The sequence below is a fragment of the Taeniopygia guttata genome, chromosome 2 (assembly GCF_048771995.1).
Source record: "Taeniopygia guttata chromosome 2, bTaeGut7.mat, whole genome shotgun sequence".
Lineage (NCBI taxonomy): Eukaryota > Metazoa > Chordata > Aves > Passeriformes > Estrildidae > Taeniopygia > Taeniopygia guttata.
In genome coordinates, this window is record NC_133026.1 from 122325038 (window position 1) to 122350950 (window position 25913).

Here is a 25913-nt window from a genome sequence, read left to right on the forward strand (position 1 = left end):
ATGCCCATGGATAAGAATTAGGGGGAAGGCCAACAAGGATGACATCTTACTGGGAGTCTGCTATCGTCCACCCAACCAGGAAGAAGTAGTGGACAACTTATTCTATAAGAAGCAGAAAAATATTTCAGGCTCACCAGGCCTTGTTCTTGTACCTTGTCTCGATTTTAATCTACCAGGCATCTGCTGGGAACATAATACAGCAGAAAAGAGGCAGTCCAGGAAGTTCTGAGAGTGTGTGGAGGACAACTTTTTGTCACAGCTGGTGAGTGAGCCCACCAGGGGAGGGACTATGTTAGACCTGTTGTCCACAAACTGAGATGCACTGGTGGGAAATGTGGTGGTTGGAGGTCACTTGGGGCACAGTGCTCATGAAATTATAGAATTTTCAATAATCGTTGAAATCAGGAGGAAAATCAGTAAGATTTTACACTGAACTTCCAGAGGGCAGACTTTGTTCTATTTAGGAGACTTATGTCATGGTTTGACACTGGCACAATGCCAGTGCCCCCATGAAAATGCAATCTCTCAATTGAATGTTGTGAAATGCGATTGAGAACAGAGCAAAGCAGGCCCAAGCTTAATAACAAGGGAAAAAAAAAAAACTTTATTAAGCTACTACTACTATACTACTATAAAAGGAAAAAGAAAAAAAAAACACACACAAAATTCAAAATGAAAACCTTCCAAAACATTCCTCCTCCCACCACCCAACTCTAACAAACCACAGCGAGACACAATCTGGACCCCAATCAGGTTTCCACCATCCAGACAATCGATACTCAGTCCATCAAGGGAAAGAGGAGTCCCTCCCGTGCCACAGACCCTCCCAAGAAACACAGCTGCCACATCCTGTGTTTCCATGTCACACATGAGACCACCTGGAGAAAAAGTTTGCCATGGTGGCCCTCTCCTTTCCATGCACAGTGCTCTCACCACCAATGCATGGATGGACAGACTGCTTTTAGGATTTTTCCTTTCGAGGATGCCCTGCCAAGAGGGGAAAAAAACAACAGTTCAGTTTTTCATTTTTGGGACCACAGTCCCCCCCATTTTCCCCTGGGGCCGAGGATCCAAGAAGAGAGATCTTCTTCTTCTTCTTCTTCTCTGAAGACAGGGGCACCACCACAAACCTTCCTAACTTTTCTCTGTTCGCTCCACTTCTGTCTTTTCCCAGCTGAAGCATGGTCTCTTTGGTTCACCAGCATCCTCCCATCTCCTCCCACCTAGAATTTCTCCTTCTAACATCCCAGGGTCCAAGCTGTCTCTTTCAAACTGAGGAAGAGAAAAATTTCACAAAGCTTTCATTTCTCAAGGGTTAAAATTCCCAACTCCCAAGGATGGCTCGCTGCCCAGATTCCAGCTCCCACAGGCGGCTGGGCACCTTGCAGCACCCCCCCCCCCCCCCCCGCTCTTCTCCTTCCCCGCAGCGTACTGCTGAAAAACCACCACTGTCTCTTTCTCTCTCTCTCTGGGGGGAATGGAGACATCCCAAATTTCTCCACCCTTCCATCTGCAGGGGGCCAGCCCGGTTCCAGTCCCTCCACTCTTGGGGCCTACCTCCCAAGGCCACATGGCTTTTCCCCTCCCCCACCCAGCTCGTCGCTGGGCAGGGGAAAGGCTGCACTGCACCCTGACTGGAACCAAGGAGAGTGAGTTCTCCTGGGAATTCTGCTTTTAACCCCTCTGTGTTCTCAGAGGCGTGTCCGCCTTCAATTGGTTAATCCAAATTGACCACTTCCTTCCGAGAAAAATTCTTTTTCTGTGTCAAACCACGACACTTATTTAGAGAGTTCCTTGGGAAGCAACCCTTAAAAACAAAGGAGTCCAGGAAAGGTGGGTGTACTTCAAAACAGAGACCTTGAGGAACAGACTGTCTCTGTGTGCTGAAAGATGAGTCAATGAGGTAAACGTCCAGCCTGGGTGGCCAATGAGGTTTCGAAGTAATTTAGGAATAAAATGAGGAAGTATCAGATTTGGAAGGAGGGTCATGTCACTCAGGAAGTATATAAGAGGGTTGCTAGGGCATGTAGGAGAAAAATTGGGGAGGCCAAAGCTCAGTCGAAACTTAATTTGGCAACTTTTGTAAAAGATAATAAAAAAATGCTTTTACAAATATATAAACAGAAAAAGGAAGGGTGAGACCAACCTTTGTTCTCTACTGGATGCGGGAGAGAACTTGGTAACTGCAGATAAGAAGAAGGTAGAAGTGCTTAACACCTTCTTTGCCTCAGTCTTTAGTGGGCAGATGGCTTGTCCTCAGGACAACTGTTTCCTGGGTGGGTAGGTGGTGTCAGGGAGCAGAATGGTCCCCCTGTTATCCAGGAGGAGGCAGTCAGAGAACTGCTCAGCTGCTTGGATGTTCATAAATCTATGGGACCAAATGGGATCCATCCCAGGCTGATGAGGGAGCTGGTAGATGATTTTGCAAAGCTGCTCTCCATCATTTACCAGCAGTCCTGGCTCACTGGGGAGATTCCAGAGGACTGGAAGCTGGCCAGTGTGACACCCATTTACAAAAAAGGTGGGAAGGAGAATCCTGGTTATTATAGGCCAGTTAGCCTGACTTCCTGGTAAGGTAATGGAACAGTTTATATCTAACAGTAGACATACATATACCTATACCTATACATATACATATATATACATATATACATATATATATACATATATACATATATATATACATATATATATACATATATACATATATACATATATACATATATACATATATACATATATACATATATACATATATATATACACACACACAACCTGGCCATCCTGTAAGTCCTGCATGTCATTATGCAGCACTTACAGGATGGCCAGGGTATCAGACCCAGACTGGTGGACGCAGGAAAAGCTGTGGATGTTGTCTATTGTCTATTTGGACTCCAGCAAGGCCTTTGACACTGTCTCCCACAGCACACTCCTGGAGAAGCTGGCAGCCCACGTCTTGGACAGGAGCACTCTGTGCTGGGTTAGGAACTGGCTGGATGGTCGAGAGTGGTGTTGAACAGTGCTGCATCCAGCTGGGGACAGTCACCAGTGGTGTCCCTCAGAGGTCTGTACTGGGACCTGTTCTGTTCAATATCTTTATTGATTACATCGATGAGGGGATTGAGTCTTTCCTTAGTAAATTTGCAGACAACAAGCTGGGAGTGTGTGTCGGTCTGTAGGAAGGTAGGAGGGCTCTGCAGAAAAACCTGGAATGGTTGGATGGATGGGCAGAGTCCATCCAATGAAACTTAATCCAATAAGATGAAGTTCAATAAGTCCAAGTGCCAAGTCCTGCATTTTGGCCACAATAATCCCCTGCAACTTTCTAGGCTGGGGACAGCATGGCTGGACAGGGCCCAGGCAGAAAAGGACCTGGGGGTAGTGGTCGACAGCTGATTGAACATGAGCCAGCAATGTGCTCTGGTGGCCAAGAAGGACAACGACATCCTGGCCTGCATTAGGAATTGTGTGACCAGCAGGAGCAGGGAGGTCACCCTTCCCCTGTACTCAGTGCTGGTGAGACCACACCTTGAGAGCTGTGTCCAGCTCTGGGCCCTCAGTTTAGGAAGGACTTTGAGATGTTTTGAGTGCATCCAGAGGAGGCAATGAGGCTGGTGAGGGGCTTGGAACACAAACCCTGTGAGGAATGACTGAGGGAGCTGTCGGTGTTTAACCTGGAGAAAAGGAGACTCAGGGGTGACCTTATCATTCTCAACAACTCCCTGAAAGGTGGTTGTAGTCAGGTGGGGGTTGGTCTCTTTCTCCAAGGAAAATGAGAGGACACAGTCTTAAGCTGCACCAAGGGGAATATAATTTAGATATTAGGAAAAAGTTTTTTATGGATTGAGTGATAAAGTACTAGAATAGTCTGCCTGGGGAGGTGGTACAGTCACCATCCCTGGATGTGTTTAAAAAAAGATTGAATGTGGCATTTGGTGCCATGGTTTAGTTGAGGTGTTAAGGAATGGGTTGGACTTGATGATCTTGAAGGTCTCTCCCAACCTAGTGATTCTGTCATTCTGTAAACAAATAGGACAATGTCTTATGCAACTTTTATCCTGACATACACCAAATTTCAAGGAAAATTGGTAAGTAATTTTACAAGATTTTTTTCCAGACTATTTTTTCTTTACTGGGTAACCGCCATGATATAGCTTCATAACTGGTTTCATTTTTGTCATGAGAAAAATTCTTGGAGTTGTAACATGTTCCATGGGGTGGGTGGGGGGGCATATTTTATATGATAATTCAAGTAGTAGAATAACAGATTTAACATAAATTGGAAAATCTAACTGCCTGCTTGTAGCTGAAGGACAAGGATGATTATTTTAATTGCACTGAAGTATATGTGTGTGTGTGTGTGTGTAGTGTGTACAGCTTATTTATCTGTCCATCCTGTTTTACAGTGTCTGCCCTCTTCTGCAGTTCTTTTACTCCTTCTCCAGAAAAGCCTACAAAGATATCTATCTACACATGTAAGTTTGTGTATTGAGATCAGAATATGAGAAGTCATCTATTTCAGATCTCACAGCTATCAATTTTCTCACCTATTACTGCTCAGATAACCACTTACTGTTCTGGTGTCAAAATTACTCTGGTTTCCTGAAAAAGAAAAAGAGAGAGACTTACCTTCCCAAATGACACTTGTGGAAGAATCCATTTTTTTGATGGATTATATTAAGATGAAAGCACTAACTGAATGTACTATGACATTTAAAATTTTAGCCATAATTGGGTCACAGAATCAACAAGAACATAATGTATAGAAAGAAAATATGTTGCAAACCTAGCATAAGACAAATGAACATAAAAGCATCATTCTCTAAGGGATGCTTTTAATTGAATATATTTAAAATTTTCAGAGGCTGTTAAAGCTGACACCTGCTGTTATATAAACTGACATGGTTAGAAGCTATCTAACTCTTTCCAGTAAGCTGAAGAAGCAAAACATCTAATTAAAACCAAAGCTGTAAAGGTGTTTAGTCAAATTGTTTAAAGTGTTCTTTTTTAAGATATAAAATTGGCTAGGGTTTGTTGGCACAGAGAGTTTATCAAAGTGAATGAGTAAAATTGTAGAAGACTGAGAAATCTTGAATGTTTGAAGAGACAAAAAATTCTGTGGAGCTTCACTTTTTGAAAAGCCTAAACATGTATTAATGCAGCACTTAGATTAATCGCAAAAGAGAAATAGTTGTACCTTATTCACTAGTACAAGATTTAGGTCTAAGACATAGTTACGACTTAGAGGCTGAAAATGTGCCAATTGGTAATAAATCTTGTGAATTTATAATACCGTCCTGAAAAATATTAATTTGTGACATTGATATTTCACATAGTATTTGTGGACTTTGTAGAATTAAAAAAGCTACTACTCACCATATCTGAATCTAACATCAATGCTGGTATTCTGAAGCCGTCTTTGATCCCTTTATGCTGAAAAAAGGACGGTGCTTCTTGAGAACTACCATGATTTGCCTGATGCAGTTGCTCAGTCTATTATTGGTAGTATTTTCATAGCATCTTCAGTCCAAATTGCATTATACTGTAAGAGAAGTGTGAGAAAAGTGGCAGTTTCATCCTCCAAGGAGTTATCATTTAAGGGTCCTATTCAGCACTTCTTACTGTAGCATATCACACACTGACTTCAGAGGGGGCTTTGCCAAAGGAGGGAGTGAATAAGGAGTGCTGAATAGAACTCTACAAAGGCACAGCAGGTACAGCTGGTGCAATTCCACACAGACAAAGCATTCTACCGTACAATGTGGACAGTTAAAGCAGTGCATTATGTATTATTATGAAAACCATCCATTTTACATATAATTTCTAATATAAAAGTAGTTATCCTCCCTCCAAGTTTTACTCCATTTTTTGAGAGTTTTATCAAACTATTATTGCATTATAAAGACCACTTACTATGGAAATGCTATGATAAAACTTTAAATTCAGTTGAAGAAACAAATAAGCACAGATCAACTTTTCCATCTAACAAAATAAGAATTTGTTGACGTTGATAGAGAATTTTCTTTAGCACGTGATGAAGGATTTTTAAGGAAATCCTTATTATTTCTTATTAAAGTTCAATATCTATTATTCATTCATTTCAATGTGCCATATATGCATTAATGAAGGTAGCCTTACAACATCACTGCAAGGATGCAGCTGTTGTCTTTGTAAAACAAGGGAAATAGAGATGGAAAGGTAACACTACTTAAAGAGCTATATTTTTACTGATTATGACATTTTAACAGCCCACATAGTTGCTTGGAGGGACTGAATTGTATTATTAGAGTTGCCTGAAATGTTAGATTTAGGCCTTCAGCTAAATTACAGTGACCTGAGAAGTTACCATGTTGGCAGAACAGAGTGTGCCCCTACCCATGGCAAACACAAGATAAGGCAGCAAAAGCTGGCCTTGTTTGCAGCCATGTTGGTATTGGTCCTCTGTTCTTCTCAGTCAGAGCAGCAGCATTAGGCATGTCATTGCACCCCCAAACTTGGATTCATGTCCTGTGAGGGATATGGAGAAGAATTTTATTTATTTGTATTTACTGGAGAGTACAGACTGGAAAGCCATGGCAGCAATAACCAGCATGAAGTTTACTGCAAGATGTATTAATTGTATTAACTTTGCAGCAAATAGAGGGATAAGAAGGATCTTTTTTCTACACTTTTATGGGGGTATTTTTAGCAAGATCCATGTTTCTCACTTGACTAATATATAAACTATACTAGTGAGAAAATAGTTTGGGTGTTCTGATTTTAAGCATTACTCCTATAAACATTGTCTCACTCTATGTTCATGAGGCAATTTCTGTTTAAGAATTGGGTATTCTGGGTTGGATAAAACAATGCAGTAACTGCTGAGAGTAAATTAAATTAACCTGTATATAACTGAAGAATATAAATTTATTCCCTATACCTCCTTCAGATTTCTAAAAATTGTGTCAAATAATATTATTGCATTATAAGATGATCTAAGTGCCATGTGAAGAAGCGGATTATAGTATTGGCTTGTATCACCAGGGGTGGACCTTCTGTAGACCAGTACCAGAGATCAGAAGGCCAGAGACAGGGATTCCAACTCCTTCAAAATTAGGATGTGCCCTGAGTGATTTTGTTGCAATTCTATGTAGAGTTTTTAATTTCATTAGTCATTAAGTCTGAGTGCAACTTCTTAGCCTCAAAATGGCAATGTTCAAGCAAACATAATTTTTTACAAATGTAGCACAGTAAACAGCTTTCACCATATTTCTAGTATAAACAGTGTGTGAAACCAAAGAAAATGAGTCAAATATGGTTATTTTGTGATTTTCCTTTTTTGATTACATGTTTCTCCTTCTACCCACGTAAGAGTCATATATTTTGCATAACCACAAAATCATTTTCACTGTTTTCAGTGATGGCTCTTTGTGGAGTTCTGGAATGAAATCTCATTTAAAACATGCATTTATTCCTTGTGGTTTATTTGCTCAATCTATATCTAGAAAAAAATTGTGAAATTCATGGAAAAGTCTACTTTCTGATAAAGAACACAAAACCCAGCTTAATAATTTTTAATAATTTTTTTTTGTTGACTTTCATAGCGAATGTTAAAAAAAAGAAGAGTGCTAGCCCAGCATTCTATCTGCTTCATTTTGAATGTCCTTTTTTTCTACTGTTTGAGAGGAGCATGACACAGGAAACATAAAGACACACATGAGCATTAGAGGCTCTCATGTTAAGGGAGTGTTAGTAGGGGAATAAAGCTACTTGCCTCTCCCTTTTTGTCACTGTAAGAGCACAAACATAATGAACCAGACCAGCATGCATCATTGTGCCAGGAGTCCTTCAAACGATACCAGGAAATTGAGAGTTAGTGACAGGGCATGGGTTCCTGTCACCTTGAACTGACACTGAAATTACACACAATGTGTTTGATTTATGGCCCAGACCATGTTTCTGAGGCTCAAGAAGTAAAAGTACATTAGCACACAGATGTATGTGCTCATTCTTAGCATCCTGCTGGTTCAATTTCGCTTACTATGTAGGCTACAGGCTTTGAGCTACATTACCTCACCTGTGTGCCCGGGAGGAGTGTATGGATGAGCAAGCATTGAACTTCAGCTGATGTTCAATAATGTGATCATGTATTTGAGCTTCTAGGTGGGCAGCATAACCTGGGTATGAACTAAAATCCTAGCATGGAAAAACCGCACAAAGGAATTCCAGCCCCTCCAAACAGTAAGCGGTGGGCCCAGTTTAAGTGACTCCATGTAAAATGCACATAGCCCAAGAAATAAACAAGATCTGCACACACCTGCCATGCTGTGATGGCATCACAGAGACATCATGGGATGGCTCCTACAACTCAAGTCTTGTAAGAGGATACAGACTGTTTAGGAAGGAAAGGAGGAGGAGAAAAAGCGGTGGTGTTGCCCTCTCTGTCAGTGACCAGCTGGAGTGCATGGAGTTCTGCCTGAAGACAGATGAGCAGCAAAGAGTTTATGGGTCAGGATTAAGGGGAGGGCAGGGACAGGTGACATTATAGTGGAGGTCTGGTGCAGGCCACCCAAGAAAAGACTGAGTTGATGAAGCCGTCTACAGACAGATAGGAGGCACTTAATATTGACAAGGCCTAGTCCTTGTGGGGACTTCAGCCAGCCTGATACCTGTTGGAGGCACAGTACAGCAAGGTAATCCAGGAGGTTCCAGGAAAGCATGGGCAGTAACCTCCTTCTCCAAGTGACAGAGACACCAATGAGGAGATGTGCTATGCTGGTCCTTGTTCTTGCCAACAGGGAGGGGCTGGTAGGGAACATGAAGCTCAAGGGAAGCCTTGGCCACAGTAACCAAGAAGTAGTTGAGCTCAAGATCCTTAAGGCAGTGAGGTTATCACACTGATCTCTTTAACCTGGATTTCAGAAGAGCAGACTTTCAGGGTTCTGCTTGGTAGAGTACCACAGGATAAAGCTGTGGAGCAAAGAGGGACCCATGAAACCTGATTAATATCCAGGGCTTTCATCTTCCAAGCTTAGGAAGCTGAAAAAGAGTCAGTGAGCAGATGAGGAAGGTGATTCTGCCCCTTTATTCTGCTGTTGTAAGACCCCACCTGGGCATCCTGCATCCAGCTTTGGTGGCCCCAACATAACAGAGATATGAACCTGTTGGAGCTATTTCAGAGTATATTCATGAAGATGCCCAGAGCACTTGGAACACCTATGAAGACAGGCTGAGGGAGTTGGTAATTGTTCAGTGTGGAGAACAGAAGGCTCCAGGGAGACTTTATAGCACATTTCCAGTACCCAATGGGAGCCTACAAGAAAGATGGAGAAGGACTTTTGGCGAGACCATGTAAAGAAAAAGGGGTTACAGGTTATGATTATAAATTGAAATATATTAGGAAGAGATGCTTCCTGTGAGAGAGATGAGGCACTGCAGCAAGTTGCCCAGAGAAGCTGTGGATGCCCAGTCCCTGGGAGTGTTCAAGGTCAGGCTGTATATGGCTTTGAGTAACCTGACCTAATGGAAGTTGTCCCTGGCCATAACAGTGGGTTTGGAACTAAGTCTTTAAGGTCCCTTCTAACCCACACCATCGTATGATTCTATGACTCCATTGTGTACTAATTAAATATTAAAGATTATGTTTTTTTCATAAAAAATGTTCATGTTCAAAATCCAACCTGCCATAGTGTGCACCGGGCTTTGATTCAGCTTTGAGAAAAGCAATATCTAATTTTAAATGGCTTTCTTGGTTAGAAACTATTTTTCCAATCACTACTTGTCAAACAATAAGTTTAAAATTTAAAAAATGCGTTTCAAAGACTATCTTCAATCTAAGGTAGTGATGGTGAACAGAAAGACATTAAAGACATGAAAATTATCGAGCAGAGAACATAAATGATAGAGTAGGTATTTCAGACCACTATGAATACCCCATTATTTAGCAAATTAAAAACTGTAAAAACTTGAGGAAAGATGCATGTAATCTCACACCAGCCAAGTCTGCATTCAGTTTTTAAAGCTGTTCACCCAGTACTCTAACTTTTATTCCACAAGACAAAAGAAGGTGATACACACATGTGTGTGGCTTTGAAACTGCTGCCAAGACAGCTACATCCAGGAGACACAGGTTCTCTGTGGCACATTACTGCAGCAGGGACTTGAACAGGAGTCCTTGCACCTCTTGCTAAACGTGCTCCCCAGAAAACAGCAAAGTGGCCTCAGCAGGAGTGCACTTTCTACTTGCATAGCTCAAGGCTCCAGCAAGGGAATGGCAGAGCTCCAGAGAACATACTGCACACAGGAAAAGTACCTGCATCTAGCATTTGTCTTATTTCAAAAATAAATCAGAATTCCTAATTTAATAGCAATATTTGAGTTAGATTAGTGAAGCAATGACTATTTTTTACTTCATTAGTTAAATGCTAACTATAGTTAAGTACTTCTTTCTGGCTAATTCCTAAGAGATTTTAGGAGAAGAGAAGTGCCAAAAGAATGTTTATGGTCTGGGGTGAGGCAAAGATTATCACCTGTTACATATTGACCAAAATAAATTTCAGCAAGTGCTATAACATAGGAGAAAAGACAACTGATGATCTGGCATACAGTACTTGTATATTTTGCATATTAAATTCCTAGTATATATAAAAAAAATTGAAATATAATCATTATAATTTCTAAGCCAAAGCTTAAAAAAAAAATCCATCAAGACCATTAAATATAAAAATTGTCAATTCCTTTAATGCTTTCAATAGCACACAGTTTGAAGCACAAGAGTATATTTGATGTTTCTTTGGTGAGGTTTTGGTAAGTGTTTTTGACATAAACTACTTTGTTTGGGTTCCTTCACTCCCTTTTCTGGGGACATAAACTCTTCATGCTAGTGTTGGTGTTTTGCTAGCGATAGTTAGAGAGATGGCACTAAGAGAAAAAGTGTGTCTTGTGTGGTAGGGACATGCTGATCTCTATGTAGCAATGGCAAAGCAAAGAAAAAGAAAATAACAAACAAACAGGTTTCTCCTTAACATCTGGGAATTAGTCAAGAAGGCATGGTCAGCTACAAAATGCCTTCAAGGCTATTCATCAGCCTAGACAGGCCACCAGTAAGGAGGGGAGTGGAAGTGAATGAGTCTTTGGGCACACTGTGAACTGGGGAAACACTCATGAAAGGGCATCAAGTCTCTATTGTCTTAAGATGCATTAGGGGCTGAAGGGTGAAAATAACACCATTTCTCCTATAGTTTTCATGCTCATAAAATAAGGTGTTTCTGATACAATGTGTTCTTTCCAGTTTTGCCTTATGTGTATTTAAAAAGTCCTCAGATAATATTTAGATTGTGCTTTTGACAGAGCAGGATCACATCTGCCATTGCCCTTCTCCTGGTTGTCCAGAGCAAGAACATCTGTTGAAGATGTTAACACAGAGCTGGCATGAGTGCTTTATTCTCCAGGGTGTTCATGCCCCAAGGGGGATGCTGTATGCCACAGGCTTAGCCGTGCATGAGCTTGGAGATCTCTTGTGCATTGCTTAAAAATAGCCTCAGCATCCAGGCAGGTGTTTATAGGGCTGCTGAAATCTAATGCTTCTGCTTAAGGAAAGAATCTTGATCTCCTAAAACATGATCATAAAGGGAACGTTTAGAAACTTATTTAGAAAGAGTTTATGCACACTATTAATAGAGTAGACAGCAGAGAAGGAAGATGTATTTGCTTTATAAAACCTACACACTGTTTGTCCCCATGTGAAAAGATAATATATAATAACATTCTGAAATTATTTTAAATAGTCTTTTTAACTTTGAGATTGACTAATTATTGTAATTTTAATACAAATCCACATGTGATTTGTTTTCTTCCACTGAAACCTAAAATTTTCATATTTCCTTATGATTTTCCTATTTTTGAAGGAAATGTCATACTCCTGTGCAACTCAAAACTAATTTATCCCTATTAGCCCTGGGCTCATGCTTCAGATCTTTATTCATCTCCACCACCACCACTCCAGTGCTGCATACTGTCCTCTCATGAGAAGGGAATTATTTTCTTCTTTTCCTTCCATCTCATTCTCCAGCTAACATCAGCTTCTTCTACAGATTCTTGACATCATTCCCAGCTACACTCTGTATTAGAGTTTCTTGTCATTCCACTAGCCATTCCCATACCTAAAGTTCTATAACAATGTGTGCACATTTCCCCTGGAAAACATCTCTCCTTGAACACAATCCCTTGTGCCGGAGCACCTACGCAACAACCTGCCTTTAGCAGTTACCATATTGGCCTGGGAACCATGCCACTCAGGCTGTTCATGTGACAGCCTCTTAAAGTCTGTTTGGAGGATACAACGAGAATCAGGAAAGCAGACACTTTTAGCTGGTCTACCCTCAGCTGCAAAGATACTTGGAACTATTATGCTCAGTAGATAAGCACCCTCTGCCACCTCAATTCTTCTTCTTTTATTTCTGAGTTTACAGTTTTTCATTAAATTAATTGATTGATATATTGAATGTCCCTTAAAATTAATGAGGTATGGCACTCCAAAATTAAAACCATTTTGCACAGGTACAGACAAATGCAGAAATGCCTCTGAGTTGAGTACATGACTTCAGAGGCTCAAATAATTAAATATTCAGTGATTGAAATATGCTGCAGTGGCAATTAGCCACAATTAGTGGATGCATTTGCTTGGCTACTGACACACACCTTGGATGACTGAGGGCACTCAGCCCCCTTTCCTCATACCTCAAAATACAGTTTAAATAGGCATCAGTAAAGCCTGTGGTAGGTCACTGCTCAATTTCCAGTTGTCTGAGTTATCTGCTCTGTGTAGCCTCATGGATATGAGAAATATTTCCTCCCTTGTCAAGAGAATATAACAGTCACCAAAGGGATGTTACATGGATTTATACTCTGATATTTCTTGGAAATTTTTCATGCAAAGACTAAGTTCATTCTAGTTTTGAAGTTGCTCAAAGGAGTAATCTCTGGGTTCTTATGGGCATGCATATGTTGTGTGTGATTCAGGGTTCCTTTGCTTGAATCTGTAGAAATGGTGCAACAGCAAATTAGAGCTGTTCCTAAAATGTTCTGAGGGGGAAAAAAAAGCAATAAAAACCTAGGAAATTGTTGAAAATAATCCTACCTTTTCTTTAGAAAGTATTTTTGAGGGACAGATGAGATGAAACAGGTCTGGAAAGGAAGAAAAGCACTAAAAAGCATAGCTGTGCTTGGGATATATAAGATGGCATACAAGAACATATAGGGTAAAAAGCCTTACAACCAAGTTAAACCGTCTACAGTTTTCATGGGCAGGAAGAAAGTAAGCTGCCAAAAAGGCCACATGGCTGGCCTGGGAACCCTCTGGAGTACTGAAAGTTCAAACACATACACAAAAGTGAAAAAAAAAGTCACAAAGCCAGGGGATGCAGTCAGGTGTGAGCTGATGCCAGTGACTGGAAAGGACCAATCAGCACAAGGACAATGTTGAGGATCTGTTCCTCTATGAGTTACAGCATGTAATGTGTAGTTATAAGGCTCTCAGCCATGAGCTTCACTGTCTTTCTGCCAGAGTCCTCTGCTCAAACAGAGTCATAACTGTAAAACAGAACCTGTTGCCCTCTCCTTAGCAGAGAGACTTGGTTTCCTCTGACATTGCAGCTGTGACAAGCTCTTCAAAGAGGGCCTCATGCAGATTCTCATATTCAGTGCAGGGTCATGAGGCTTTTCCCTGTGTTTTGAGAAAAAGAGGAGGCAGCACTGAAGTACTGGTCATTTAAGGGAGTGAGTTTTGAAATGAACTGAAGATGAGTTAGAAATCCCACTTTACACACTGCAAGCTTCAACTCCTGTGTTCGTGTTAAAATCTGGTATATTACCTGTGAAGATTTGTCCATAACACAAAGACAGAGCCCCAGGCCTGGTCTATACCAAAAAGAGGTTGTTATTTGAATTGCACTAGAAAATTCTTTGAATTGAGAGATTCTTTATATAATCAAAAGATTCCTTTTTAACAGTTACTTCTTTGCCAGTTTCCAAAAAGAATAGGAGGTAATATTGCAAGGAAAACATCATAGCTGAATCAGTTAGGAAAATTATATTTTTTCACACTCTGTCAGAATTGTGTCAGTAGCACTTTTAAGTTTAGATTGGCACTGAAAGAGACAAAGCCCTGTGTCAGAATATGAGAATTGTCAGTACTGGTACCCCACCCCTGAAAATCTCTGGTTTGTTTCTCTCAGTAAAGGATGGGAAACTAAAAAGTCGGCTGCAGTGGTCTAAAACCAGATTTCTCTTAAACTGGGGTGTCTCTCTTCTTGGTGAATGTAATTTGGGAAAAACAGTTTTTAAGTGCTAAGAACTAGTTAGGCTTGAAGATGTGACAGACTTCAATTTGAAAAACTATTTGACAAAGCAGGAGACCTTCCTTGCTTAGGTTTAGGTTAAAGCTAAAATGCACCTGATGTGTTGTAGTAATAAAAAAAATATTTAAGTTTTAATGTAAATTTTAAGCTTTTAATTTGTTCATTATTGATAATATTAATCTTAAAATACATGCTCAAAAACATCTGGGAAAGAGAAATTCAGTGTTATTGCTTGCCATTTGCAAATGAATGCTTAGTCTTTAAGAATGTCATTGAATTTTAATATGTATGAGATATTCTGCTGTTTTTATTGGAAAAGCTTACAAAGAATGGCTTACAATGGAAGGCAAAATGTTTGATCTTTCATATGAAAGCTCACTTACTGCTACAACTGTGGTCTTATAAAACATGACTGAAAACAGACCTGGTTTAATATAATCACGTTTATTAATACTTATTACTTATGTAGCATTTTGTATGTGAGGATTTGGCATATTTTATAAATATCAGTTAAACTTCACAACCAGGCTGCAATGCATGCAATACTGTGTCACTAAGCCCATTCTCTACAGGGATAAACTGTGATCCCCAGCCTACATCTATTCTGTGGGATCAATTACTTAGACATGATTGTCCATACAATTAAACTGCTAACACCATTCTTGGAATTGTTTTTTGGCTTAGCTAACCATCTCTCTTCCAGTTAATGCCAGGGTAAGACACTATTTCAAATAGGTCATTTGGAAATAGTCACCTTTTTCTGGGGACAAAGGGGCTTGGATGTATGGATTTAAGTTCTAACTTCTGCTGTCAGAGAATGGTCTCTGGCCAAGTCCATGTATTAGCATAGATGAAACCATAAGGTCTCTATACACACAGCATAATTCTGTTCATGGACTCCTGATCTAATCTGGGTTCTGCAGACAGCACACCTCTAGTCCTGATGGAGCAAAGAACTTAAGATCTTACTATTCGTCCACCTCCTTAGAGCTGTGTTGTCCCTTTACTACACTGAGATTTATGTGGTAAGGCAGATAGAAAGCATTCATTTTTGCAAAAAGAACAGAATGGGACAGAAAGGTGTAGAAATATATAAATATATTTAAATATATATAAATCATTCACTCGGTAGAAGAGTTACTTTGGATGTCCATGCACAAAGGTGGAAACGAGACACTTGTGGAGATACTGAAGAGTTGTAGACCCCAAGGCTCAGTATACTTTGAATGTGTGGCCAGAGCGGTGGGGTGCCCAGCACACTCAGTTGTCTACCATCCTAAGAAACACTGCATTTTATCATTCCAACAGAAAATTATCACAGAAAATAGAAGACAGAAGATAGGAACTGCAACAGGAATCTGTTTAATAACAGCTTATTAAGAGCTCGATGTTTGTGTGAAAGGGTGAAAATATGCAAAGAATGGATACATGATGATGACTCCTGGGAAGATTGAAGGTGGCTTACTGCAGCACCATTTTGGTTCTTTTATGTGAAAGCTGTTCTTTTCACTCCACATCCTTTTCCTCCCCTGGAACCAACAGAAGTACAGCGACAATAAAACAAAACCCTGATGTTTCAGAGATGTTGTCTGGTGGTTAGGTCTTCTTCTCAGCAACTACATTTCTTTGACAGTATCTTCATTTCAGCTAGGGCAGAGTAATTTTTCTTCCCAGTAGCTGGTACAGTGCTATAATTTTGAGATTTAGTATGAGAATAATGTTGACAACACACAAATGCTTCAGATGATGCTGAGCAGTACTTTAAGCCAAGTAAAGACTTTTGAGTTTCCCATGCTCTGTGAATGAATAGGAGCACAAGAAGCCAGGAGGGAACACAATCAGGACAGCTGACCTGAACTGGTGAAAGGGATATTCCCTACCATAAAGCATCACACGCAGTGTATAAACTGGGAGGAATTGTCTGGAGGCTTCAATTGCTGCTCAGGAATGGACCAGAAATCCATCAGTGAGTGGTGAAAGATTATACTGTGCATCACTTGTCTGTCTTGGGTTTTATTTCTCACTTTTTTTTTTGACTGTCTTTTCATTACAATTTTATTATTATTGTTATTATTATTATGATTGACATTCAGTTAGTAAACTACTGTGATCTAAACCTATGGGTTGTACCTTTTTGACCAATTGTCCTTCCCATCCCACTTGGACTAAAGGAGACTGAGGGGTAGTTGAACAAGTGGCTGTGTGGTACTTGGTTGCTTTGCTGAGGATAAAGCACAACAGGCAACAGACCACCATTCCCCAGGGTCCAAGTTAATTGGTTGAGTACCTGGACTCAGTGCAGGTCACATTGCAACGCTAATGTAGCTTCTTCACTCTTGGGGCTCAACACAGTCTCTGTAAAGCACACAGCGGAGGTAAAACCATGCTCCTGAACCTATTAATGTTTCACTGTGTTATGTGTACTTACCTAAACTCATTCATTTCATAATTTTACTATGCCTGTTAACTTATAAACTATTTTATGGATTATTATCAGGATAAACTATTCAACTATGTCTTGTGGCTTTCTGAATTGCATAAAGTAGAGAAAACCTTTTAGAAGATGCCAAAAATGTCCTCTCAGAATGTATGTCTGAGGTATTTATTTGCAATGAATCTCCTTCATCTACCAGAATATGAGAATTTTGGAGCCAGTTACCGGTTCCTTAACTGTGAGCCTTTTGAGCTTTATGCCCTCATGGGTTTTTGTGAAGCTGCAATTATGCACAAGTATGTGTAGAATTGAGCTTTAGTTACAAAGAATGTTCTCAAATTAAATATTTGGGTTTGGAGTGTCCTGGACTTTATCTTAAACTAGATTTCAAGCCAGCTAATGGAATCTTTGGAACAGCTGTGAGTATCCAAACAGTCACCTAAATAACTTTGAAGACCCCATAACTTGACCATGACTGATCAAAATAAAGTCTGGTTTGGAAGCTAAGAGCTTAGTTAATTTTCAACCTCTTTTTAATTTTCTCAGTTTCTCCCCAATTCCTAGTTAAGCTGTTACTTGCTGATGAAATTTCGTTTGTTTGATAAATTTTTCATACAGATACCTGGTTTGTCCACGTGAAAAACAAATTAATAATAGATATAGAGAACTGAACGTGCTACTGCTTACTTTTTGTCAGTATCATTTTAGCGGCTTACAAAATCTGATGTTTTGTGTGTATATCCACTCAGCTAACCAGGATACACACAGTTGCAAAGTTTGAGAAACATGCACCGTATCTGGCAGATGTTGCAGCATGATGAGAATGGATGGGATGATTTTCCTGGAGAAGTGAAAAAACTACAGAACTTGTGACCACTTCTCAAATCCTCTCTTCCTTCCATCTCTGTCCCTGATCCATCTGCTTTCTCTTCAGCTGACTTATTTTTTTGTAAAAATACAGCTTCCACTGGGAAAATCTTTATGGCATGAGCAACTTTAGTTCACAATTAAAGATCCACAGTAAGAGATGAGGATAAGCTGAAAAAATAGACTTTGGGTCTTTACTGGCTACATCCCCTCTGAAGTCAGGACCATTGCTGTGTGAGTCCAGACAGGGAAGCTGTCTCTCCTTGTTCAGAATGGAGTCTGAGGCACTGAAACACTGATGGAGCTGTCTTTTATCAACTGAAGCAAAAAAATTAACAAACTGATTTCAGTGCAGCATCACCAAGCCTTGATGCCAGCAAAGAAAGAGTTCAGAGCTCCTTGCATTCAGTCCTTTGAAACCAGGATAGAATAAAATACACCAAAAACATACTTCCTTGGAAGTTAATGAGTTAGAAAGAGGCCACTTGAGAGACAAGTTTTGAATTATGGGGACCAAGTGGGCAATTTTGCTTTTGATACTCAGCTTCTCAGTGGGCCTAAGCTAACTAGAAAATATGGAAGTCTGGTGTTTATGAGCCAAAACACTGGCCAAGCCTCTGAACAGTCAAGTTCTTTATAAATATCTATTACTGTAAAGAAAACACAATGTTATCACTTCATACTGTGATGATCACGAAGCAATACTGACAAAGTGTCACTGGACTGGCTCTTTCTTGACTTATTCATACACAAACATGAAGCTGGAGACAACCCCTCAGCAGGAGTTTTCATGTTTCCCCTACCTATCTCTATATCTATCTGCTCTGTGAAGAATTTAAGGTAAAGTAAAAAAATATAGGTGAAAGAAAGTGATGATTTTTCCAGCTCTGGGGTAAAGCATTTTCTAAAGAAAAAAAAATTCTTCAAAGTGAGCAATCACATGAAAGAAGTTTGCATATACTGATGAATGAATTTTAGCTTTTGTCACTAACCACCCATGCTCTTCTAATAAATTAATAAAAAATCAAAGAAGCAGGTGAACAGATAAAGGTGAGATTACAAAACACTGCAAAGTCAGTAGTAGTAACAGAGGACAGTCTTGCAAAGACCATATTTAACCATGAAGTATTAATAATGTAATGCTCTTAACTGAAGGCTAATCTACAATTTTGCTTTTTTTTTTTTTTATTAGCTAAGGTGAGATTCTTTCTGGACTATTAACTTTTTTTAGTATTTAGATCACAACTACTAAAGACTTAGCTATATTTTGACAGGTACTGACAAAGAGTGCCATGGAATTGTGACTCAATTGTCACCTTCGTCGTTTTCAAGCTGAAAAACTCAGGATGAGTGCTAGGTACTAATTAGAACTGTTATATTAGGAAAGCAAATACAATGGTGTCTAACATTAAACAAAGCACAGTTCTCATCACAAATGGTTTCTTTTGTGTGCGGGTTAGTCTAAAAACCCATTTTGCATGCTAATGAGGCACAAACAATAATTGCCAAAGTAACTAGTTTCATGCAATTACAAAAACCACATAAAAAGTTCTATTGTTTGTTGTCCTATGATTTCTTAATGCTAATTTTGCACTTGATAATTTGGGGATTTCATTTGTACCACAATGTGCAATTTGGGGTTTGTGTGTTTGAAGGCAAAGACTTCTAATGGGGACTACAGTGTAAAAGGAAATAAGTCCAAGTGTGCAAATCTAAAAGAAGCAGTCACTCTCAGGGAAGAGATTGGACAACCAGAAAAGAGAGGGAGAAAAAAAGCAGGGGGGAAAAGGGGACACTTCCTCTATGAGAAAAAGGTAAATCAGAGCTGAGCAGAGGGAGGCTGTAGGAGCAGGGAGGTGCACAGGCCAGCTAATGAATATCACTAAGCTGACACATCCTGTGGCTTGGAATGCATGACAAACTGGGGAGTCACACAAAGATCTGAAGGAGCACAGAAAATTAGAGACTTAAAAGTCAGATGGTTAAGTAGTTAAAAATAAAAAGTTTGGGGCCCTGCTCTTCCTTTGAAGGATCTCTCATTACAGCCCATATAAACCATTTATAATCCTGTGAAAGAAAGATTGGACCCCTTCTATTTCAGTGTAGACACAGACTTCTCTGGCTGAAATTTTGCCTGCATTTCTGTGATTTGTGCTTTCACTGTAGAGTGACTTGTCTGCAAAATTTAGTGGAGAAAAACATACCATATGGCATTTTTTGACTCTGATTCACACAAGCCTTTAGTTTGTTATTTTATAATTGAACAAAATATCATATTGTTGAACTGTGATTTTGAATTAACTTAGAGAAAATGTGCATTGCTTGGAATCTTTACCCTTCCCCGAAACTAAAGGAAACCTACCACTGAAAGTAGAAATACTATTTTAAGGTCAGGATTGAATATAATTTGCTCTAAAGTATATTCCATACATTGTTATCAGGGCACATTAAATTTCATGCTTTTTTTTTTCTTAAAAAAATATGATTTTTATGTCCGATACTCTGAAATTGTATCCACAGCAAGGTTTAATATACAGAGTACAAGAACTGAGTGATTGTTAGAATTCATTTTCCTTTTGTGACAGTCCCTCTCCTTCCATTCACCATGATGTTAAGTATTTCTGCAGAGATATCTCTCTCTTCTTTTCCTCTGTGTGTTATGCTACCAGTTTTGGTACAGGAAATAAATTTGAAATCAATACATGTTGGTATTGTTAGATATTGTAATGTGTTGTGGGATTTTTTTTAAATGACATTAATCTTACTGTAACTAGCTGAGCCCAGCACTTTCACCCTTTCATCCTGTATACTCTTTCTTTTTCCATCACCAGCCTTCTGAATGTATTTTCCATAATAATATATCTCTCTATTATTGTTGATCTCTTCAGCATATTCCTCCCTAACACACACACACATTTTTCCCCCTTCAGATTTTGTTTATGGTTTTTATTTGGAAAAATCATGACGTCTCCAGGAAAATGCTTTTTACATTTTCTTGCCAGTCTGCAGCATTTCAGAAATATTACCAATTGCTACGTGAATAATTGATTCATGGCTGTCACAGCATGGAGGTGACATTGTACCTTCTTACTCTTCTTCCCCACCCCCTAGAGCTCGTTTAACCTTTTCTTCTTTTCTTATTCTTTGTTGAAAAAAGAACCATTTAAATTTGGTCAGCACTGGGCTCTACCCATGCAAAGTAACTGGCAAACAAAGACACAAGAAACCCTATTAGAAAACTTTAGGTAGTGTAGATATTGTTGATTAATTTATTATGAGCACTGTAATAATTGAGAAATATATAATGAATTGTATTTAATTGGCACAGTACACTTGCCATACAACACTGTTTAATTCTCTAGACAATTAAGTTGTGTTTATATGAAAACACATTACAGGAAAAACAAAAGTTTATGTAATAACTGCACAAAAAAAGCACATTTTCTTCTTGTTTGCAAGACACAATATAATACACAATGTCTAATTGGTCAACTAACACTGGAGCATTAAATACAATACTAATTATGATTTGCCTTTGTTCTGCTGTTTTATGATGACACTGAGATATGTTTTTTCCTTTCTCTTTTTTGTTTTTTTTTTTACTAGCTTGTTCAGGGCACACATGCATCTAGATAATAGCTTTATTCAGCCAAATACAGAGAAACTGAGTATAATACTTCATGTTTCTGTGGAGAGCATATGTAGATAAGAATTAGACTACTTGATGGCAAGTCTAGGAAAAATGCTGCTTGAGATGAGGATAATATTTTGGAAAACTCAAGGACATTGGGTATAATGTCTTGCTAAATTGGACATTTATATGCAATCACAATCAATCTTAATAAATGTAGGAGATACAAGGAGCCTCCGATTTTTGAAAAAGATGCTCTAAGACAAATTAAAACAGATTTAATGCATTCTTTCTATTAGCTGGTTGAATAGGTCCTTATAAATAAAAAGAGTAAATGCTAAAGCATTCTCAGGAAGCTATTCATGTGAATAATCTAGAAAGGGTGGATCTTAAACAAGCAGAGTGAGAAACAGAAGGGGATACTAGTAATAAATAACATAAGATCAAATAAAGTGTTAAGTAGAAGTTAACACATAAGTTTCTGGGGTACAACATTTAGAAGAGAGAATTTCACCTTGTAGCTCCATGCCTCGGTTATGTAGGCTGGAAGAAATCCAGAGATGCATATTATGCCAGGTATTCAAGCCATACTCTTGCATTTGGAAGTGCAGGAGGAGTTGCAGTCAGCATGCCTGGTGGGCAGACAGCACTGCACAAAGTCTGTGCAGGCTGCACCTGGGTAAATGAGGTCTGATCTGTAGCTGTCACACTTGGATTAGCAGGTGTTGAGAGTACCTGCTTAACTGATTTTCACCAGCTCCTACTAGACCCATGGAAGTGGCAGCAGGAATACCTACCTCCCCTTGGCAGCCTGGGGAGTGAGAGAGATGGGATCACTCATCTCAAAGAGTCTCAGCAAAAGGTTTTCAGCTATGCCAGCCACTACCATGAGAGCAGATGAAGAGAGGCCTAAGAGGCCAAAGGCTCCTCTTCCAGCTTTCCATACTTGGCAAGGCCACGGACTTCCTGACTTTTAAGCTTTTCAGAGGATTTGAAACCTTTGTTTGCAAGTTGTTAGAAATTCAGGGTAGCCAGAGGACTTCTACATGCCTGCTGTATGCCAAATCCAAGTACATATATAATCCCCAAGTATTGATCTGAAGGCAATTCTGAACTCCATTTCCAGAAATACAACACAAGCACCTAGATGGGTGTCACCTGGCAGTGCACAACCTGATACTCAGCTGAGTATCACAATGAAGCCCAAAGAGATATAGTTTTATTGCTCTAAATCTGAACACCCTCAGTAAGAACAGTACATAGGGTGTGGACTGGGATTCAAGGAACACAGTTTGGTTGTCTACATTGAAGCAATACAAATTACTCTAGCAATCCTGTTAACTAGTTTAAAATTCCACACGTGTCTAAAAGATATGTCAGGGGATGTATCCACACATACATGAATCACTTCAGACCCACTGATGATACTTGCACCCTTCACTCCATTGTCACATATAATTTCCATTACCTACCACATGCAACTTCTCTTGACTTCCCCTTTTGCAGAAGCAAAATCTAGTTTCCAAGGCTGCAGACAACAGAAGCTCATCAGATTCTGTGGTATTTCAATTTTTTCTTCTTTTTTTTTTTCACTTTGTTTTGCCCAAGGTAATCATCTTAGGACGAAAAAGACAAGGAGAGCACACCGCAAAGACTCTTCAAAACATGAGTAGTTTCCACAACATGCTTTGGTCAGGAGATGCTATAAAACCTTTGCACATTTTCCTTTCCTTTCCTCTTCAATAAATGAGAATATCACTTCATTCTGTGTCCAGCCATCACCAACCTAAGAGTCTTCTACCATAATTTTAACTTCCTAACTGGCCTTCCCAACCAGCCTCTCAATACATCGTATGTCCAGAAAGACTCACACTACTGTTTTATTTACGATGCAATCAAAGACTGTAGGAAAGTGAGCAGTAACTGCTTTCCCAGTGCATAAAATATCCCTCTTTCTTTCAGCCCTATATTATATAAATTTGAAAGACTCAATTTTTTCCCCTTACTATTTCTTGTCCTCTCAGAAAAAGCAGCAGAGGCTAGATAGAAAGTGCAGAATGCAAGTCTCTAATTCGTCTACATTTAGAGCATTTCTTGCAAGGTCTATTAGCAGAAAATGTACTTGTAGCCTTTAAACAAAATGGTTCTCATAAAATCTTCCTTATTTGGTAGGTCTGGCAACAAAGACCACTTCCTATAGCAGAGGAAATATGCATCTATCTGCAGCCTTCACTAAGGTAAAAAGTGAGAGATATAATACTATTTCATTGGTATTGCTGACTCAGAATGATACCAGAAACTTTATCTTTCACAGGAGAATGATGGCTTCAGCAGCTATGAAAGCTCTGATGAAAAGCTTTCAAGAAGCACCAAAAACAGGATGCAGATTTTGCCAGTATTGTTAATAAATATTTGCTTATGGGAGATTCCAGGAAGCGAGAAAAGCTTTTCAATCTTTCGTGAAATTTAGGTCCCAGGTCTAAGAGATGCTTAGGCATTTTGAAAAAAGAAATATACCAAGAGGAAGAGAAAAGAAACAATAGCCTACAGTTAACACATAGCTCACAAAGATCAGCTTAGCAAAAAAAGAGGGAAGTAAATAGAAATAAGAGAATGCTTGTTCGTTTTTTGGAATTGTTTTCAACTGCTGTCACAAATTTTGTAGACTGAAGCACTAGAAGCAATGACAGGACACTGAATTTAGCATCAAAATTACCTACCTGGTACCAGAAATGCATTTCCCAACCTGCAGCGCATTAGCTGACTTCATACTGTAATTGTAATGAATCTCTTATTGGACCCTTGCTTCCCTGGACAATGCCATATTGTAAGGACTAAATACATCATCAGTGAGCCTCATTCTCGTGTATTACACTAATATATCATTGGAATGACAACTGCTTCTGATGATATATTAATGCAATACATCAGTAGTGTGGGGCTCCTATGGGGTATTACTCAGGAACAGGGGCCATCTAAAGAAAACAGACCCAGAGTCAAATTCAGTTTAATTACTGAATGAAAGGGCTATCAGGAACAAAGTTACATGTAATGCTAACATTCTTACATCATCCCTGAGATTAATTTGCAACCTCATTACATATAAAACTTGCAATTTTAGATAGCAATTGTAGGGTTTGGATTTGCCTGCTGATGTAATTCACAAACCATAGCCTCCCCAATATTTTATGTTGAAGCATGAATAATGCAGTTATTTTTTTATTCTGTCCATCTTGCATTCCATGATAGTTAAACAACACATCAAATGTGTAGCTATAAAACCAGATTTAGAAAAACTACACTCTGCTTGAAAATATTTGTAGTCACTAGGCACCATATAAATATTTGCACTTACACAGTGCATTCAAAAGAAAAAGACTGGTATTTGCTTTTGTAGTCAATTATGCACCCCATTTTCGTGTATCATTTGTCTTAAAGCCATCATATAGCATGTACAATTCTGCTGGGTTGGTTTTTATTTTGTGGTTTTTATTTATCTTTTTCTTGGTGATGGTTTTGCCTTTTTTTGGTTTGATTTTTCAGTTGTTTTGGGGGTTTTTTTGGGTTTTTTGTTTGTTTGTTTTTTTTCTTGTGAGGTTTTGCTGTTCTTTTTGTAGGAGATTTCTTTTTCAGAATTTGTCATGGACAAAAATTGTGCATTCTACTGTTTCTTAAGTGAAATTGTGAGTTGGATTATGAAATGCTTTTAGCAAAAAGACTTCCATAACAATATTGCAGTGTCCACTGACATGAAATATATCCAGAGTCATCTTCCCTTGGCCCTATTTTCCTCTAATTTTACTGCAACTATATTATAAGCTATCCAGAGAATCCATCTATATATTATGCATCAAACAGGCATCAGAGATGCTAACACTTAAACTAGAGCTTCTGGTTGCCTTTTATTTCATGTTTATTAAGATTATAACCAAAGGCTGAAAGAAATTCATAGAACAGCCAAAAGAATCAAGCCAAAAGAAATAATGTATATTTGATTTTATAAACATCTTGCTGCGTCTAATCCAGACACTATACTTACTTTTGAATAGACTGTTTTGTTTAATAAGCATTTATCTATTGTTAATGTCTTTGGAGAATTCATCTTGGGGTTTGTACTGAAGATAAATGCAAGCGTGTGAGGGTTTATGAAAAATGTCTCAGCAAGTGACAGGAAGCCTGATATGAGTTACCACAGTCTGCTTCACATGTGGGGCAATCTACTACTTGTCTTGCATTTATTGTATTTTCTTGCTAGGCATTTTCTCTTTCTTTTTCTGAGACCCTTTGATACTATATACTTTTAAATACCAAACATTGACAATAAATCTGAAAAGAATGCATGATGTAGAAAGAGAGACAAAACTACAGATGTAAAATGTAACTACAATAAAATAAAGAAGAAACCACGAAGATTTCTTCTTTTTTTTTTTTTTTTTTTAATGATGTGTGCATGAGGGAAGGGAATCAGAATTTAAAAGGAATTAACTGAACATCAACTGCTTGTCCCAGTGATACATGTCATTTTAGCTCACTAGGGTGATGTATGTTTTATTTAGAGAACTGTTCAAAGCTTCAGTTAGAAATTCTCCCAAGAATAAATGAAATTCTCTGAAAACAAAGTGTCATTGTCTTGTGAGGAAAGTGA

The 25913-nt window shown here is 38.9% G+C and overlaps 2 long non-coding RNA genes across 2 annotated transcripts; one reads left to right on the forward strand and one right to left on the reverse strand.

Annotated features, from left to right (window-relative positions):
* Window positions 1-581: 581 nt before the first annotated feature.
* LOC140682435 (uncharacterized) lies at window positions 582-5692 on the reverse strand. Its single transcript, XR_012054193.1, has 3 exons — window positions 5377-5692; window positions 4548-4602; window positions 582-1272 (listed from the first exon to the last, which is right to left on the reverse strand). It is a non-coding gene; the product is annotated as an uncharacterized lncRNA (long non-coding RNA).
* Window positions 3112-25913, forward strand: LOC140682436 (uncharacterized). The gene is made up of 4 exons (XR_012054194.1): window positions 3112-4088; window positions 4407-4475; window positions 23441-23505; window positions 23583-25913. It is a non-coding gene; the product is annotated as an uncharacterized lncRNA (long non-coding RNA).